We start from the raw sequence: 16,402 nt of genomic DNA on the forward strand, positions 1-16,402 counted from the left end.
CAGCGAAGACACCCGCCAGCTGGTCTGCACATGTCTTAAGGACCCGGCCTGGAATCCCATCAGGTCCGGCTGCCTTGTGGATGTTGACCCGTGTGAAGGCTGTACGCACTTCTCTCTCCGAGATGGTTAGAGGAGGGTTCTCCTCTGCTGGTGCTGCTGATGGCCCCGCTTGGCTGCCGCGGTTGGAGCTGATCTCAAACCGGCCGTAGAAAGTGTTCAGTTCGTTGGGGAGGGAGGCAGGCGGGTTCACCTCGCTTCTGGTTCTTGTTTTGCAGTCTGTCAAGGTGTGTACTGCCTGCCATGTGCTCCTGATGTCGCCACTGCTGAGTTTGTCTTGCATCTTTTTTGTGTAGGCCTTTTTCGCCTTCCTGATGGCGCTGTTTAGGGCCGCGCGCGTCGTGTTGCGCGTTTCCACGTCGCCAGATTTGAAACCAGCGTCCCGTTCATGCAGATGTGCACGTACTCCGCTGTCCATCCATGGTTTCTGATTGGGATAGATCCGAACTGTCTTTTTTGGGACTATGTCATCTATGCACTTGCTGATAAAGCCAGTGACTGAGTCTGAGAGTTCGTTGATGTTATTCCCAGCGGCGTTCTTAAACATCCCCCAGTCAGTCTGGTAGAAGCAGGATTGTAGCATAGCGTCTGTGTCCTCAGACCAGATTCGGATTTCCTTCTCAACGACCGGCTCCCTTTTTAGCCTCTGTTTGTAGGCAGGTAGCAGCTGGATGGCGTCGTGGTCAGAGCTTCCTAGCGGTGGGCGGCGGAGAGCTTTGTATCCATCCTTGAAGGGCGTGTAGCAGTGGTCAAGAATATTGTCACCACGGGTACTGCAGGCGACATGCTGGTGGAATTTGGGAAAGACCTTTTTTAAGTCTGTCCGGTTGAAGTCGCCTAGGCAGATGACTGCGCAGTCCGGGTGGCGATTTTCTTGTGCACTGATCGCCTGGTGTAATTCCCTCATAGCTGTGTCCTTATTAGCTCCAGGATGAATGTAAACAACGGCTACAATCACGATGCTGAAGTCGCGTGGTAGGTAGAAAGGACGGCAGGCTATGATTAAAAGTTCAAGGTCTGGTGAGCAGTGACTGTCTAGGATTTTAACATCTTTGCACCAGTTGTTGTTGATCAAGGCACAAACTCCCCCCCCACGTTGCTTACCGCTCAGTACAGGGTCTCTGTCTTTCCTATACGCGGTGAAGCCAGGAGGAGTGATAGAAGAATCAGATGCTAACTCCGTTAGCCACGTCTCTGTTAGCACAACAACACAGGTCCTCCTCGTCTCTGCGTTGTATTTAACGCGCGCCAGTAAGTCGTCCATAGTGGTCACTGTTCTTGATTCACACAGAGATCTAACGTTCGCTAGCAGGATTGAAGGCAGTGCAGGTTTATATCCACGTTTTGTTGTTCTTACGAGAAGACCCGCTCTAGTGCCTCGCCGCCACGGTCTTTTTCGACGGGGGTATGTTGTTGATCCGGCCGGAACAAAGGGTACCCCACCCCCCCCCCAGCCGAGCGGGAGGTTTTCGGCAAAAAAGTCCGGAATTCTGTGTGTAATCGCTGTGCTGATGTCCATAAGTGCTTGTCTGTCATAACTCCTTAGACACGCGACGGTGTAGGGAAAAAAGAGAAGGCTAAAAAATACTAAAAAGATGGAAAAACGTTGCGATGCTACGGAGCTTGTACGAATGCGGCCGTCTTTCATGGCGCTTCCGGTGCTTCCGGTGAAAACGAATGGAATTCTGGGTAATCGAGGAATATGGAAATTGTATGCAGTGACGGTAGTGACCAGCAGAGGTTGCTAAAAATCGTTAGTTGTGAATTTGCATTGTACAACTTTAACTACCACTACAAAAAATGAACTTTATGTAGTCAAGCTTACTTACAATACGTTATAAAAAAGTCACAAAAAACACAAAAAAGTCAGCGAGGACAAAGGATGGTTATAATAAATGTAGACGTCATTTCTCTACGGTCGTGGCTTGATTTCATGGTCTGGGGAAGGTAGTGGAGGCGTGATGAATGCCCTGAATTCTAGGGACAGGTGTTGAGGAATGAAACGGGGCTGTCTGGAGCTGAGGTGGCGTTTAAAACGGTAACACTATCGATTGAGAGGCTGGGAGACGTACCAGGACCACAGTAGATGGAGTGTCCTTGGGCAGACCTTTTATTCTGGCCATCACCACTACCTAGACCATACATGGGAAACTGGCGGCACCTTCACTTAATGCGGCCCGCAGGTTACTATCGGAATACTGATATATTATTGATTTCAGCTGTTACAATTGCAAACATGACCCGCTTTAAAGGGGGTACACCATGAATGTAAAACAAATACATTATATATAAATATTGCCCCCTAATACGTTTTAAACAGGTTGTAAGCCTAAAAAAACATCCAAATATTTTTTCTCACAATCTGACTGTCTGTCATTCCAAGCCTTTTCAGCTGCAATACCAAAACGTCCTCTTTTGGGCAGAGGGGCGCTACTGAGTAATTCTGTTTGTCAATCATCACCTCCCCCCGCCCTCCTCATCCCTTTTCCCCGCCCCCATTAGAATAAAAAAACAGATAATAATAAAAAACAGCAAAGATGAAGGTTTTGAGATGATTTAGCCATTATGTTACTGCAAACAATACCTAGCGACTGAAAAAAACAATGGCGACTGGTTGTAAACAATAAAAAGATTAAAGGGGTGGAGACTGAAAATGAGGGGGCGAGGCTATGAAATGCTGCTTACATCAGCATCCTTGCCATTCTGAGATGGCCTGTTCAGAAACGCCAATTCAGGAAATCCATGAAATGAGAATGAATGACTGAATGTTTTTGGGTACAAGAGACACTGGGGACCCCCAAAAATACTAAAACACTTTTAAAAAGTGGTGTAGCCCCTTTAATTACTATCTATATTAGTAGCTAAATGACTAGTATTAAAATTATATTGTCTTTTTTTATGTCCGATGTATTTGTATTTAAGTTCATAAAGTTAACATAAGTATAACTAAATGCGTTTGAAATTAAATACAAATGTAACTTTTCAGGATTCAAAATAGAAAATTGCTAAAAATAAATCAATAATTCAAAAATAGCAGATCTACATGCTCAAAACGCGTCGCACTGCGACACTTTTTGAGCTTGTAGATCGGCTATTTTTGCTACTTTTGTGTGACATAGAATGGCCCGACAGTATACAATGTGGGCCTCTGGAGTGAGTGTGGAAATATAGTGGCCCGGCTTCTCCATCATCAAAGTTGCCCACCCCTGACCTAGACATATGCATGCACACGCGCGCACGCACAGACACAGGAATCCATCCTTCAACTTCCCTGCATTTATGTTTTGCCTCCAGCGCTTGCATCATCATCAGAACTTGATGAGCAACCTCTCCAGGTGTTTTCCAATTATAGCGATGTCTTCCAATAATAACCGTACAGCATCAATAATTACCATACAGCACAGTGCGATGAGACTGTGTATGGAGACGAGGCAGCCGTTTCGGTTGCCTTGAGTTATAGTGGTGATTACAAAATAGCTTAGCGTTTGCAAGTCAAATTGATAGTTGCTTTGTTCACAAAGAGCCTGCAGTTACATTTGGGTTATTGCTTCATAAAGCATAGCTCATATCACCGGATTAAAATAACTCAGTGTTCTAATGCATGGTTTCTATTAGGGTCCACGATTATTTCAATAAGCTTCAATACGTCGAAACAGAGAGTTACTGTAACAGGCCAGTGCTTTTTGATAAGGTCATTTGTGCCAGGGGGGCCCTGCTCCCATAATTAACTACTTTAAAAGCAGTCCAGGGTGGGTGTGTGTGTGTGTGTGCGTGTGCGTGTGCGTGTGCGTGTGCATGTGCGTGTGTGTGTGTGTGAACGCACTCACACCACTGAACAACAGAATAATAATCAATGTGTAATATTGAGTAGCGTGTTAAGAAGGTCATGATTTATTCACTCCAGTAAACAGGGTGTAGAGATGAAAAGGTTAGTGTGTGTGAGACATAATGAATGTTTGAGGTTAATGAGCAGGTCAATAAGGAGTCAGAGCACATAACTGCCATTTCATTAATTAACCCTTTAAGACCGGGAACGCATCTGTGTGTCATTTTTAGATTTATTTGGCTATTCAAAAATAGCAGATATACAAGCTCATAGCGCGGCACCAAGTGCCGCGCTATGAGCTTGTAGATCTGCTATTTTTGGGAAAAATCGTGGACATTTTAAACCTTTGAATATATATATATATATTTTAAGCGAACATTTGTAACTCAAATCTTCTGGGGATTCTACAAATGTCTTCTAAATCCCAACAGTTTTTTGAAAAAACGTATATTGCTGTAAGTGGTTCTCAAACTTTTTCATGTCAAGAGCCCCCCAAAATGATATGTATTTGGCTGTGGACCCCCATCTCAAAATATGTTGTTCCAGGGACCCCCAGATATTATAACAGAGTTAAAAATGTTCGCTTAAAAATGTTTTATATTCAATTATTTGCACAAATTGCAACACAACCACAGGCCCCATGCTGTGATGTACAGTACACAATGACTTGTAAAAACGGTATATTTAATTACCTATTAAACGACTGACACATTTAGAGAGCTGTGTGTTTGAGGTTGTTGGAACACATCAAACAAAGAGTGACTTTTAACAGACTTTGGAAAAGCATGCATTGATGCAGTAATATAAATCAACGCAATTGTGTGTGTGTGTGCGTGCGTGCATGCATGCGTGCTCGCGCGCACGTGTGTGTGTGTGTGTCTGTGTGTTGGTAGATTTAGAGCTGTGGGTGTGGTTGTATCCATCCTTTGTAAACCCTCACAGTCAGGGGCAAAGTTTCTGTCGTACCAAGAAGGGGCAAAGTTTCTGTCGTACCAAGAAGTGATCCTTGGATATCTTTTGAATCAATAAAATCTTTACTTTCACTATGAATATGTAATATATGCCCTTTAAATCATTATAGCTTTCATGAACTGAACTACTGTGCATGGACCAGAGCACATCCAAGCAGTCTCTCTCAGGAGAGAAATAGTGTCATTCCACCTCCGCAGCCCACTGGGAGGTGATCTGAGGCCCACCAGTTGAGAACGGCTGCTCTACACCAAATCTCTTTGCGACGAGTTGTGAGCTACATCTGCCCTATCCTTGGTCCTAACAAAAAGTAACATGATAGCTCTGATTCAAGTGGAGTTTTGTGAAGTACTTGGACGGAAAACTTTCAGTGATTGCTTTAACCCATTTAGACCGGGAAAGCATTTTTAGATGTCTTTGGCTATTCAAAAATAGCAGATATACAAGCCATAGTGGTGCACCGAGTGCCACACTATGAGCTAGTAGATCTGCTATTTTTGAAAAGAATCGCGAAAATGTGTGCAAATCTTTGAATATATATATTTTCAAGCGAACATTTGTAACTCAAATCTTTGCTTCTGGGGGGTCCCTGGAACCAAATATTTTACTTAATGTGTGTTAAAAAAATAGCAGATCTACAAGATCATGGCGCGGCACTCGGTGCCGCGCTATGAGCTTGTAGATCTGCTATTTTTGAATAGCCAAAGAAATATAAAAATGACAGAGAAGCGTTCCCGGATTGAATGGGTTAACTTTGCCCTGATGGAACTGAACAAAATGCCCCGGCCTGCCGCTGTGTGTGCAAGAATTCTATTTTTTATTTTTTCCCTTTTCCTTTGTGCTTTGGAACTATAGATGTTTGATTAGTCTCAGATAGCGTTCCTCCAGGGTGGTGCAGGAGGACAGTTTGTGTTTTATAGCGAGTGCATTTGATTCTGGTATTGATTGTCTTGCATGCCGTCCCGTTCCATGAGCCAACAGGGACGACCGACGATCAAATTGCACATTTCATTCACCATGAAATGACGGGACACGTCTGCCTGCCTGCAGCGCAACACACACACACACACACACACACACACACACACACACACACATACACACCTTCACCAATCAATCTCAGCGACAGCTTTACTGGGCTTCATTGAAAAAAAACTAAATAAGTATATAAAAATCGATAGGCCAACAGTGACCCTGAAAGAGCTTCTTTCAGGGCCTTGGATCACCTCTCTTCTCCCTGTGTGACGAGGGATGGAGGAATCCAAGAGCCCCAGCCCAAGCCTTCAGCCATTGTACTTTACTTGAGTATTTCCAATTTCCAATACTTTTACTTCTACTCCACTACACCTCAGAGGCAAATATTGTACTTTTACTCCACTACAATTATTTGAAAACTTTTAGGACATGTAGCACATCTGTTTCACAGAAATATCTCATGTCTCAATGCTGGAAGCTCAGTAAGTGCTGTGTAGGCTATTATTATATAATTCCTTTTTTTAACAGGTCGTTCTATTAAGTCCTTGCGGTCTAGTTTCCAATGAGAACCTGTGAGCAATTAGGGGTTAAGAGTCTTGCTCAGGGACAAATTTCATTTCATCGACACATATGCTGACCTGGCCTGGAATCGAACCTGGGGCAACCAGGGCCTCTGGCTCCCTAGGCGGGCTCACTAACCACTCAGCTATGGCCGCCCCCATATGAAATATTGTGTTGTGACTATTGCATAAAAAAAACACAGGAAATGAGGAAGAATGTATGATGTCGCTCAGTGGCTTCATGAGAAATGGTCCTCAAGGTTAAATCTGGCACTTACTGTACTTAGTATAATTTGGAGGTATTTTTACTTTACTGGAGTATTCACAATTTTCAGTACTTTTACTTCTACTCCACTACATCTCAGAGGCAAATATTGTACTTTTACTCCACTATAATTATTTGAAAACTTTAGTTACTAGTTACTTTGTAGATTTTGATTAAGACCTACACCAACCACTTCAGCCCTATATTTCGGCCTCTTTAAAATAGCCGATCTACAAGCTCACAATGCGTCGCGATGTGAAGCATTGGGAGCTTGTAGATCTGCTATTTTCTAAAGATTTGTATACATTTTATACATTTGAAAATGTGTGAGTACTTTTGGTACTTACTTACTCAAGTTTTAAATTCCGGACTTTTACTTGTAACAGCGTATTTCTACATTACAGTATTGATACTTTTACTGAAGTAAACAATATGTACTTTTTTCCACCACTGGAAACACCCAATCATGGAAGGTTCCAGTTCATAAGAACAGCTACAGAATGAGGCTGCTTGTGGAGATAAGGAGATCAGGTTTGAAAAGCGTGTCTCTTTTGTGGTGTTGCTGAGGCGTTGAGCTGGCTGTAAAGATGTCCTTGTTGTAATGTCCTCAGGATAGAATGCACTCTGTAGTTCCATAGGCATTGATAGAGGGTCGTGTCTCTTTTGTCAGAGAGAGAAGAAAAAAGGCATGACTATATCATTGTATGGAAATCGACCTAAGAACCCACAGACATACGCTCAAAAACAAATTAACCACTTAAGCGTCTCAATGCGACATGATGTGAGCTTGTAGATCTGCTGTCTTGAAATATATATATTTTTTACAATGTTAGTTTGCTCAACAATTATTCCATTAGATGGTGCTTTTTTCACATACCGTTGGTATTGATAGGGTGTTAATCTCCCCTTGCAAATTTCAAATAATCTTTTTAAGATTTCTCAGATTTCTCAGTTGCCGGGTATGTCACGGTTTTTCCTTGATCTAATGGGGTTTCATCACAGTGAATTGAAGAGAAGAGAAATTACATCTAAGTGAAACACAGGCATGCTGTTCATAGGACAAAGACAAGTCACTCTGAATGTATTGTGACAAATGCACATTATATTATTATATTTCTAGATCTACTTTGTCTGTTACAATTAAAAGTCCGGAATTAAAAATGTACTTGAGTAAAAGTACAAAAGTGTTGGTATCAAAATGTACTTAAAGTAGGCTACCAAAAGTAAAAGTACTCATTAATCAGAAGGTCCCATTTCACAAGTTTTCAAATGTATAAAATGTATACAAATCTTTTGAAAATAGCAGATATACAAGCTCACAATACATTGCACGGACTGTCATTCCGTGCATAGCCGCCTAGAAAACCTGAAAATCTGTGCATATGTACGGCGAGTCCCACGGTGGGTGTTACGAACATTCGGGGCATACTCGCCTATCCCCATAAATGGGACAAAGTCTGACAGTATAGAATAGCTAGGAAAGGAGATTCCTAAAACCTACCTAGCTCTGACATCAGAACACTCCTTCTAGAAACCCCATATACGGAGATAACCGGAACCATCCAGGACTGACATCATAGTCCCCGGTTTGGGCATGACAGACATAGCCAGCTCCATATGTGGGAATGCCTGACACCACCTGACATCACCGCCGTGATGTCAGGAGCCACCCTCAGTGTTATAAAACAAGCCGTATGTCAGGGTTGGTCTAGTCTCATCATCGGCCTTAGACCCAGTCCTAACCCTTCCAGAGTGAGCAACATAGACCCAATCAGGAATAGCTCATCAGGCAACCCAGTGTAATCAGCGACGCTCTAGGAACATATTGACCCTACACAGAGTACCAGGACAACTGGCTGGCCGTACAAACCAGCTAGGCCTCTCAGTGGCTCTTGAGCCCGGTTCTAAGCAATCAGCCGATATAAGTGTTATAGTGGGCGTAACCGGTTGCAACCCGGAAGCAAAGCAGTCCCTACAACATGATTTACGATTCTATGCCTATTACTCAAACGGTGCTGAGTAGGCTCAAGCGAACGTTGCAACGTTCGGGACGGAAACTTGTTCGATTTAGCTCACTCGGTGGCCCCTCACGTGGCTCCAGTTCGCTTGAGACTGCACGCCTCCGAAATGGTTTAGTCAATGGGATGAGAGGCGGCTATGCACGGATTTTCGGGTTATCAAGGTGTCTATGCACGGAATGACACTCCGTGGAATGTATACTAAGTTATGTGAGATCGGGTATGTCTGTCTGTCTGTCTGTCTGTCTGTCACTCTAATGACATCCATTGATCGCTCTGCTGGTTACCTAAGGAGACGTTAAGACCAAGACAGCTTTCTCTCTCTCTCTCTCTCTCTCTCTCTCTCTCTCTCTCTCTCTCTCTCTCTCTCTCTCTCTCTCTCTCTCTGCTCTAGATTCTGTTGATAGGCTTTTTAACAGGTTGAGCACTCAACATGCTTTGGCTTATCTATTCATCATTGTCTTCACATTCTAACGAATAGTCCTACATAAAATATTAAACATAAATACAGGGGCATATACACAGACACACACATGCGTGCCTACGCACACACACACACACACAACATGACATTCTCCTAGAATATATTCAGCTCTCAGATAGTCTGTGTGGTCATTAAAAACTGTATCGCTCTGCCTCTTTGACATGTGTCTGTCTGTCTGTCTGTCTGTCTGTCTGTCTGTCTGTCTGTCTGTCTGTCTCTCTTACTCTGTGTGGGTGTGTGTGTGTGTGTGTGTGTGTGTGTGTGCGAGCGTGCGTGCGTGCGTGAGAGAGAGAAAGAGATAAAGAGAGAAAGAGAGAGAGAGAGAGAGAGAGACATCGAAAATGACAGATGCTTTCCCCGTCTGAATGGGTTAAGTTCCACCATTCTGCTACCGCCATGCATTACATTCACACACCGATGGCGGAGGAAACCATGCAAGGCACCAACCTGCTCATTGGGAGCAATTACTGGTATAAAGGTACTGTAGCAGCAGGGATGGGAATACAAAACCCAGGAAACAATTATATCTCCTGTTCCGAACGAATTTAATTTTGAGGCCTGACATTATAGGTCAACATTTTAATTGTAAAAAGTAAATGATTTGTCTACTATTTATCACATGCTGGGCTTAAGTGTTTAATTGCTTTCCAAAGTGCTCCAGTGTTCATCTCTTTGGTTTTTGTATGTAAAACATTGACTAAGGTGGTGGTAATTCATTGGAGACTGGGGGTGGGATGAGGATAGGGGTCAATACAGCAGGTTTGTTCTGTAATAAGCTGACATTGTTATTAATTCATGGTTATTATGGAGCCTGGAGGTTGAATGAGGATAGAGGGTCAATACAGTAGGCTTGTCCTGTTGTATAAATTGACATTAGGGCTGTAATCGGCAGATGCAGCCAAGCGACAAGGGCAGCCGGATGGAGTCACTGACCATGGAGAATCAGAGAGGATGCTTTGTGATTGATCACCCTCCCCCCCTACCCCCCAAAAATAGGCTTGCTGAGCACCATGTTGCATGAGGCCAATCAGGGGGAAGAACAGTATGATTGCTGAGACCCCTCTGTGACCGGCCTGTGACAGCATTCATCTATGACCAGTGGTGGAAAGTAACTAAGTACATGTACTTAACCCTTGCATTGTGGTAGAAACCTGCATACGCTTCGGGTGTTAACCGATAAAATTTGACCCGTGATTTAACTCAGCCCAAAATACTCAAAACTTATAATTTTCATGTATTTTTTATCTCCCACCTCATAGCTGACTTGTTATGCATTTATATCCATGTAAACACACAATATTATTTTGGGTTAGGGCTTCATCTTTCAATATAGATCGTTTTCAAGTATACAAATGTTAAAATTCACTCATTACATTTCCTATAATGAAGACAATGGATAATGACGTTATCTAGCTATAATAGACTAATATTAGAACACACTTCCAAAAACAAAATACTTGTTTTAGTTTTCTAACTTTAAAAATAGTTAATATTATTAAAAAAATTGTGACAAGTGACAATAGTGATACTTGAGTATTTCCAATTTCCAATACTTTTACTTCTACTCCACTACATCTCAGAGGCAAATATTGTACTTTTACTCCACTGCAATTACTTGAAAACTTTAGTTACTAGTTACTTTAGATTTAACTTACAAAACATACACAGAACTTCAGCTCTAAAACTTTTGCTATTTGAAAATAGCCGATCTACAAACTCAAAATGCGTCGCATCGCGACGCGTTGTGAGCTTGTAGATCTGCTATTTTAAAAGGATTTTTGTACATTTTATATACTCTAGAAAAATTGTGAAATGGGCCATTCTGCATAATGAGTACTTTCTACTTTTGGTACTTTAAGTACATTTTGATACCAATTTTTTTTGTACTTTTACTCAATAACATTTTGAATTCCGGACTTTTACTTGTAACAGAGTATTTCTATATTGCAGTATTGATACTTTTACTTAAAGAGGTGGTGCCATGGTTTTGCACTTTTTCTGTTTTTCATGTGTCTATGAGGTTGATAGAACTTCATTAAGACCCCTGGTGGTGTTTTGATGGTGTTTTATGTCTTCTCTGACTATTTTGAGTTTCTTCCTGGAGGCTGAAACCTTGAGGGTCAAATGTGCCAATAGAAAAACAGCACTTTAATGACACAGTAAAAATATACCCTCCCCCTCATTATCATAACACAACAGGTGTGGGCATGAGGAGGAGGAGGAGGGACTAGGACAGGTGGGTGGTGCTAATGTGGTGGAGGAGGTGCTAAGGTGAGAACCAGGTATACTTAATGAACTGGAGGCGTGTCCACATATATTTTTTTTTTTAACACTTTCTGTACACTTTTTTGAAAAATATCTTCCTCCTAGTATAACCATAATCCCTGATGATTATGTTTTAGGGGGGGGGGAATCACTGAAAATCACGGCACCCCGTCTTTAAGTAAAAAAGTACTTTTTACATCACTGTCTATGAAATCAGTTGTCTATGATATACAGTATGTATGACTCCAAATTTGACAGGCCCTTCGACTTCCATTACAAAATTTGTTTAAAATATAAACAAAACATATGTGGACATACATGTGTACTTCATTGGCCTGCTGGCAATATGCACAAGACATTTGTCACTGATTCTGAAAGATTATCTCAGAATACTCGCACGCACACACGCACGCACGCACGCACGCATGCATGCACGCACGCACGCACGCAAGTACTGAACATTGCAAATACTCCAGTAAAGTAAAAATACCTCAAAATTGTACTTAAGTACAGTACTTGAGTAAATGTACTTAGTTACTTTACACCACTGCACACCCCCCCCCCCCCCCCCCACACACACACACACTCTCTCTCTCTCTGATAGACATGTTCGTCCCCTATACAGCCACACCGTAAAAAAAAAAACAATATGACTCAACGTCGGGGACACAAGCGGCTGTACCGGGGCCAGGTGCGACGTTCAGCATTCAGCCCCCGGAGCAGTTTGACTTCAGCAAACCCCAGGACTGGGAGAGATGGATTAGGAGGTTCGAACGGTTTCGGCAAGCCAGCAATCTTCACTCATCTACCCAGCAAAATCAAGTAAACACTCTGATGTACTGTATGGGCGACAAAGCGGATGACGTCTTGAAAGGACTGAACCTGTCTTACGCACGTCAGCAGCAGTATGACGTGGTAAAGTATGCATTCCATGCGTTTTTCATTGTTTCAAAGAACGTGATATACGAGAGAGCACGCTTTAACATGAGAAAACAAGAGGAAAGTGAAAGTGTGGATTATTTTGTGACTTCTTTGTACACATTGTCAGAACATTGTGATTATGGTGCTCTGCACAACGAATTGATTAGAGACAGACTAGTGGTAGGACTAGCTGACTTAAAACTGTCTGAACGTACGCAGCTTGACAAAGACCTCACGTTAGACAAAGCAATCAGCATGGCAAGGCAGAGTGAAGAGATAAAGCGGCAGCAAATAAGTCTTCGTGGTGATACATGTGCCAAAGAAGCACACTCTGTGGATAGAGTTGCGTTCAAGGGCAAGCAGCAGTATCAGAAAAAGCCAAATGCCCAGAAAGAGTGGGGCAGTCATTCAAATGCAAATAAATATGACAAATTTAAACAGTGCCGCAAATGTGGAAAAAGCCCATCACACCCTCCAAGCCAGTGCCCTGCTAATGAGGTCACATGTCGTGGCTGTGGAAAGAAAGGACACCAACGTGTGTGCCTGTCATCAAAAACAGTCAACGAGGTTGAGGAAGACTCTGAGGATGATAGCCTATTTCTAGGGTCAGTGACAGCAGGAAAAGACCCATGGACTGTTAATTTGTTATTGAAAAATAAAAAGGTTCAATTCAAAATTGACACGGGTGCGGATGTGACTGTCATTCCAGACTATGTGTTCAATGCAGTGTACACCAGTAACAAACCCTCCCTACACAAAGCAACTAAATCCCTGCTGGGTCCAGGTGGTGCCCCACTGGATGTGTTGGGGGCCACAGACATCCTACTGCAGAGGGGGGAGAAACAGACAGTAGAGGAAGTGTTTGTGATCAGGAGCCTACACACAGCCCTGCTGGGTAGGTCAGCCAGTGTAAAGTTGGGCTTAGTAGCTCGCCTGGACAGCATTAACATGCAAAACCTGAGAGACAGCTATCCAAAGCTGTGCAGCGGTCTAGGCATGATAGAGCAGCCTTACACCATTAAGCTACAGCCGGATGCAGTGCCATACTCGCTTAAGACTGATACCTCTTCCTTTAATGCCCAAAGTCAAAAAAGAGCTAGAGCGCAAGGAGAAGTTAGGGGTCATCAGCAGAGTGGAAGAGCCCACAGATTGGTGCTCAGGCATGGTGGTGGTGCCTAAAAAGAATGCTGATCCACGTATATGTGTTGACCTTACCAAGCTAAATGATCACTAGCTGGCGCCGAAATCTTAAAGGAGAATTCCGGACAAATTAAGTGTTATCTTTCATGTCTCGTTACTCACCTAGCGACGTAAAAAGTGGCGTTCTTTTTTTCCATATATTCCCCTGTCGTCATTTTTTAAACACCCTCCGTTGTTATAATGGGAGCGAGTGGGTTAGTGAAGTTCGTCTATTATAACCAACGCAATGTTATTTTTTTCTCTACTACGATTCATTGTAGAGTCTCATGATAGTCAAACATGCGCTGAAAATTCCTGCGAGCCTGCCGTTAATGGCGAACGATTTAACACTGGTTGCTTGTTTCCAGAATCTGGCAACACGAGTTGCCAGGTTCTGGAAAGAAACAAGCAAAGAACGCCACTTTTTACGTCGCTAGGTGAGTAACGAGACATGAAAGATAACACTTAATTTGTCCGGAATTCTCCTTTAAGCAAGCTCGACGCCAACATGGGGTTCTGGCAAATTCCGTTGGCTGAGGAGACAGCAAAGCTGACTACCTTTATTACGCCTTTCGGGAGGTTCTACTTCAACCGTCTACCGTTCGGAATAGCCTCTGCACCTGAACATTTCCAGAACAGGATGGTCACACAGGTCACAGAAGGCCTAGAAGGAGTTGTGTGTCATATGGATGACCTGCTGATATGGGGGTCCACACAAGAAGAACATGACTCTCGGCTTCATGCTGTTTTGCAAAAGATGGTGAGCGCTGGTATGACACTCAATGTTGAGAAATGTGACATCTCCAAACGGGAAGTGAAGTTCCTTGGCCACATTATCTCAGACAAGGGTGTGAGGTCAGACCCAGTCAAAACGTCAGCGGTCAGAGACATGGCTGAGCCAACAAATGTCAGTGAGCTACGCAGTTTCCTAGGCATGGTGAACCAGCTAGGAAAGTTTGTGCCGCAGCTAGCAGAGAAGGACAAAGCCCTCAGGGACGTGCTTTCTAAGAAAAATTGCTGGTTCTGGGGAGCTGACCAGGTCAGAGCTTTTAATAGATTGAAACAGGAGCTCTCATCCACACCTGTGCTGGCGCTGTACGACCCGAACAAGGAGACCAAAGTGTCGGCGGATGCGTCTTCCTTTGGGTTGGGAGCAGTGCTTCTGCAGAAATGGAGTGATGTATGGAGGCCTGTAGTCTATGCGACGCGTTCTCTCACGACTGTCGAACAGAGGTACGCACAGGTCGAAAAGGAGGCCCTTGCGCTCACATGGGCATGTGAACGCTTCAGAGACTTTCTCATAGGACAGCACTTTGAATTAGAGACCGATCACAAGCCACTGCTGAGTGTCCTGGGGGCCCAAGCCTTGGACACCCTACCCCCACGCATACAGCACTTCAGGATGAGGCTCATGGGGTACTCATACACAATGTCTCACGTTGCAGGAAAGAACCTGTGGACAGCCGACACTCTGTCGCGTGCGCCGTTGCACGCCGAAGCGACGCGTGCGGACAATGAGCTCATGGAGAGCACAAATATCTATGTAGACAGCACCATGGACAATCTTCCAGTAAGCGCCACCTACATGGACACTCTGAGAGAGAATCTCAGGGCCGACAGTGTGTGCTCAGCTGTCATGAATATGTGTCAAGATGGCTGGAAAGAGAACAGTTCCTGTAAGGTCTGCTGAAGCTGTATTGGGCAGAACGTGCCTTTCTCACTGTCCACGATGGTCTCCTGTTAAAAGGGACGAGACTAGTCATTCCGTCAGCCATGAGAAACGTCCTAGCTAGGCTACATGAGGGGCACCAGGGAGTGGTGAAGTGCCGGGAGTGCGCTAGACAAAGCGTGTGGTGGCCTGGCCTAAGCCAGCAACTTAATGAGCTTGTCCGGAACTGTAGACCGTGCATTAAGGAGCGCACAAACCACACCGAACCACTCATCCCCACTGAACTTCCAGAGAGACCCTGGCAGAGGCTAGGGGCAGACTTGTTCACTTTAAAAGGGAAAATGTACCTGCTGGTGGTCGATTACTATTCCCGGTACGTTGAAGTAGCAAACCTTTCCCTCACAAAGTCTGCTGATATCACTGACCATCTCAAGTCTATGTTTGCCCGTCACGGGGTCGCTGAGATTTTGGTGACGGACAACGGCCCGCAGTTTGCTGCAGGTAGCTTCGCGACCTTCGCTGCGGACTATGGATTCAAACATGTCACCAGCAGTCCCAGGTTCCCACAAAGCAACGGCGAGGCTGAGCGAGCAGTTCAGACTGTTAAAAACCTCCTCACAAAAGCGGAGGATCCCTACCATGCCTTGCTGGCATACCGGTCAACTCCACTCCAGAACGGCTTCAGCCCGGCGGAACTGCTGATGGGTCGCAGACTCAGGACTACTGTCCCTACCCTCCCAGCACTGCTGAACCCGTCTCACCCTCACAGCGCGGAAAGGAAGGAAAAGGAGATGAGACTGGAGGAACAGAAACGCTTCGACAAGTTATTTGCTTACTTATTGAAGCCACGGTGCGAATGTTCATATGGTGTTCATATTATGCTTATGTACAGTAGGCATTGTTAAAGTATTTTGTGCTAACAGGAAGTATTATGTGATTTAGGAGAAACTATTGAAAAGAGTTATTGTTTACTTAAAAGGGGAGATGTGGTGTAATCTATTAGATACACTGTTAATGGTTTAGCCTAGACACCCCTTGAGTTGGTATCGCCCGGGACACCGGAAGTGGCGTGTACGGATGTAACGTGCTATTGAATGAATGACATTCCTATGAGAGCCGGTGTGGCAAACATTCCCTGCAGATTCCTACCTGTTAATAAAGCTACAGTACTATACCTCGTCGTAGCAGAACTCATCCCTCAACTATATAATTAC

General features: G+C 44.0%; 1 protein-coding gene across 1 annotated transcript in view; it reads right to left on the reverse strand.

The window, feature by feature from the left end:
• The window catches only part of LOC308093094 (limbic system-associated membrane protein-like), a gene marked incomplete at its 5' end in the record, with an annotated part of 155,329 nt that overhangs the window by 113,166 nt on the left and 25,761 nt on the right, over positions 1-16,402 (reverse strand). The gene's annotated exons all lie outside the window — the stretch shown is intronic.

This window comes from Gymnoscopelus braueri (genome assembly GCF_963280865.1).
Source record: "Gymnoscopelus braueri genome assembly, chromosome: 1".
Taxonomy (NCBI): Eukaryota; Metazoa; Chordata; class Actinopteri; order Myctophiformes; family Myctophidae; genus Gymnoscopelus; species Gymnoscopelus braueri.